We start from the raw sequence: 4,091 nt of genomic DNA, 5'->3' as shown, positions 1-4,091 counted from the left end.
AGGTGAAAATGACTACCGTATAGATGAGGAACCTCCACCTAACACCAAAAGCAAGAGGACTTAATTCTAATAAGCCTAAAAGGTTAAAACAAGGAGACAGAAAATGGCTGAGGGTATTAAAAAAAATTGGAGGGCAGTAGTACCAGTGGATATTAATTTTTTTTTTTGAGGCCCATGGCTGAGGGAGGCCCAGCTCTGTTGAGCTGTTTGCACCCCCTCAGGGCTGGGCCTGTGTTCAATCATTTGACCAGTTGCCCGCATTTATATGATACATTTAATAAACTCAACTTGTAGTTATATGTAGTGTAGCAATGTAACAATATTTGTCGAAAGGGTCAATCACTCCCGAGTGACATAGCATCAACATGTTCTATTTATGGGAAAATAATCCTAGAATAATTCTACCAACGGTCTACTATTGAAGAGAGTGATCCAATCTCAGATACCAAACCAACCCATGCAATGCAATGCAATGCATCAAGCCAAAATACTAGTAGTAATTCTCTTCATTATATTGTATATTATAGGGAGAGAGTGGAGGGTGTGAACTATCCTCCTTAATATAAGAAGATTCAATGTTGTGGAAAAACCCAAACTGGTCATCCTATACAACTGACACGTCCTAAATTAAGGGGTAAAAGAAGTCTAAATAATGCTTTTTGTAACTAAATGAACGCCTAAGTACCAAGTTATGTTTGTTTGGTTTCATTGCACTTCAAAATGCTTTTCCCGGTTTAATGCTGACTGAAGATGGTTGAGTACGTTTGAGAGGCAAATAAGATAGTTTGCTTTTACTAGAAAAAATTGCAACTACCAATGACAGCAGCTGATTTGTGTCAGTGTGTCTCAAATCAATATATTTAATGTGTCCTCTACACAATTACCAACCAAATTTGGGGGCAAGTTCTCAAATTCAAATTCAATCAAATTAATTTTGAATATATATACAAGTGAATACTCATACACTCTATCTCACCATTCTCTTATTTTCATCTTCTCTCATTCAACAAAGTTCAAAAAATGTTCTACACATGAAGATTTTTTCAACTCTATCTTCAAGCTTCAAATACAAAATGAGCAAACCTGCAATACATCAAGGTAAAAGACTTTGTAGCAACACACTTTTATGAAAGATTCAACACACTTTTATTCAAGATTCAATACTCCATTTCATTCATTGTTCTTCATAACAAAAACTTTTCTTTAACAAAAACTGTTTTCTTTGCTAAAAAGTATTTTTCATTTTTTTCCATATCATCATGACAGTTCTACATCAAAGGTATACAAAACAACATTCATGATTTTGTATTTCTTTTCTATTACTTTTTCCTTCTTTATTGAAAAAAATAAAGAAAGCGAAAATACACACAACAATGGATGAGTTTTGGTTCTATGCGACAAACTTCAAAGAGATTATTATGCAGAAATAAACTACCTTGATTTTAGTCCAAAATAGTTCTTATTTTATTCAGGAGTTTTAATCTTTTATTATTTTATATCTAAATATATCTATTATGTCAAACAAAAATTTTATAAACCTACTTTTGTAGATCTATATAGATATATTATATAACAAACTGTATTTAACAAATTGTCCAAAAAAATTATTATTTCTCTCTAAATTATATTAAGAAAATCATTATTGCTCTCTAAATTATTTTAAGAAAATAATGAAGAAGAAATATAGAATCCAAAAACATTTTCAACAAGAACATCTTATACTTCTCTGATTGAGAGCTTTTGTTCACTTTTTACTCTTTACCTTTTGCTAAGCTCAAATTCTGTTCTTCCACTTCATTTTGCAGGAATTAAAAGTTTCTCTCCTTTCTCCTGAGTCATGTAGACCGATTTTCTGTAAAATATGAATAAAATATATTATTATTTTTTCAGTCGGTTTTCTAAAAAGTATTTTCATATTTTTTTTAATATCATGTAAAACTAACTACACTTTGTATTTCTTTTCAAAATTTTGTATTTCTTTTCTATTACTTTTTCCTTCTTTTTATTGAAAAAAATAAAGAAAGAAAACGGAAATACACATAGCAACAAATAGCAGTATAAAAAAAATGTTTTAAACCAATGGATAAGGTATGGTTCTATGCTACAAACTACAAAGTTTTAAAGATTTAAACCAATGGATAAGAGTTTTTGTGAACATTTTCCTCTTTACCTTTTGCTAAGCTCAAATTCTGTTCTTCCACTTCATTTTCTAGAAAGTTAAGAGTTTCTCTCCTTTCTCCAATCAACGGTGACCGATTTTCTGTAAAATATAAATAAAATTAATATTTTTCAACAAACAAAAATCACATGAAATCAGGGTATAAATACTCTTTTGAATTATTAAAATGAATTATTATTTTTTAAAATAAGTTTAAAATTTGTTTTTTCTGTGTACATAAATAAATCATTTAAATGATAGAAAAAAAATATTAAACAAGGTTTACACATAATTATTTTTTTTGTCTATCACGTAAATAATCAATTTCATTGAAATTAAACAAAAAAAAAGTTCTTTGAAAACAACAACAAAATAATTTACAAAACAATATTTACCAGCAAAACATAATTTTTTTTGTTGACTTATAACCAATTTCGTTTCCTCACAATAAACTTATCTTTTCCTTTAATAAATGTGATTTTGTTGTTGCATGTATCAAATAAATAAATAGTGATGAAGAAATCAATTTCATATAATTAAGGATATGAATATAAAAGCTGACCTTAAAAGCCTTTGATTTGTTGTTGTTATTTGTTGCATGTGTGAGAGAAGTAGATGATGAAGGTTCCAGATCTGCTGCACAATTCCATGATTGAGATCCAAGTTTGTCGAAAATGGGAATTATAGACTTTTGTAAGCTGTCCATTGAAGATTCCATGTCAAAACTACAAAAAAAAAAAAAAATAGAGAAAGAGGGATGAGTTGCTCGTGTTCTGACTTTCTAGAGACTCTCCAAAAAGAATCTATTAAAGAAAGAATTTTTTTCAAAAAGAAAAAACAGAGTTGTAACTTTTGTTAAATAAAAAATAAAAAACAGGGATCGTATATAGAAGGAAAAAAAAAAATTGATTTGCAAAAGAAAAATATCATTCACCAGAAAAAAAACCTTATTTCCTGAACAAAAGTTTCATTTTATATTTTTTAATTCAAAATTGGAATAAAAATGATAATTTTTTGTGGTAAAGAAACCCATCTATTTTTGCATGAACCAAAAAATAACTCCAAACGAAGTCTTCAAGGAAATTGCAATATAAAAGCTTCTTTATCAAAGATCCAGGAAAAGGATTACCAAAATAATAACATTAGTATTAGATCTAAAAAAACCTAAAACAGATTCATTAATCTACAAAAACAAATCTTACATCTCTTGAAAATATTAGTCTTTCACTTTGATTTTTGCAGAGGAGGCTAACGATGGCTGCAAAATCGGAGAGAAATTGGACTCAATATTCATACTTTCCTTGATCTCAAAATAAATAAGGGGGTTTTGTATAGGATAATGAGACGATAAAAATGGTGGCTTTATTTATATGTACGGTGGTCGGAGTAAGTTGCAGATGAAGAGAGAAGGAGGTTTTCGTGGTTTGAGGGGGCAGACAAGAAGAAGATACGGCGGAGAGAGAGAGAAGAATTTCTTCTGTGTTTTGTTAATGGGAAATGAAAATTAGGGTTTGTTATGGAAAGTTATCTATTGGGCCTAACCATTACAATTAACCTATTTTTTAAATTGCTTTTTAGACTCCTATTTTTTTCAACTATAATTTTGTTTTGAAGATTGATATTTATTCTTTATTATCTTTAATCATATTTTTTAGGGTCCTTTAATCACATTCTTCATTGTGAAAGTCCTCTTTTAAAATGATTATTATACACGTAACAAGTTGGCTAACATATTCTAAAATTGTATAGGTCAATTATTATTATACACTTGAGAAATTGTCGTTTCTAAAATTCCATGCAATATAAAAAAGTCCACACAACATAAGAAAGAATAAGTTGTTGCTGCTATAAAGTTAAAAATATTAATCATGCACGGCACACGTTGTTGCATATGAAGTTTTAAAATGATTATTATACACTTGAAAAGTTATTG

At 28.9% G+C, this 4,091-nt stretch overlaps 1 long non-coding RNA gene across 1 annotated transcript; it reads right to left on the bottom strand.

The window, feature by feature from the left end:
* Positions 1-804: 804 nt before the first annotated feature.
* LOC146903230 (uncharacterized) lies at positions 805-3,716 on the bottom strand. Its single transcript, XR_015023456.1, has 5 exons — positions 3,361-3,716; positions 2,721-2,883; positions 2,171-2,260; positions 1,763-1,852; positions 805-1,083 (listed from the first exon to the last, which is right to left on the bottom strand). It is a non-coding gene; the product is annotated as an uncharacterized LOC146903230 (long non-coding RNA).
* Between the last annotated feature and the right edge of the window lie 375 nt (positions 3,717-4,091).

Source organism: Medicago sativa, chromosome 8 (assembly GCF_051527215.1).
Source record: "Medicago sativa cultivar Bolivia chromosome 8, Bolivia_mono, whole genome shotgun sequence".
NCBI classification, from domain to species: Eukaryota; Viridiplantae; Streptophyta; class Magnoliopsida; order Fabales; family Fabaceae; genus Medicago; species Medicago sativa.
The sequence above is the reverse complement of the archived record's forward strand: the minus strand, read 5'-3'. Positions and strand labels throughout refer to the sequence as shown.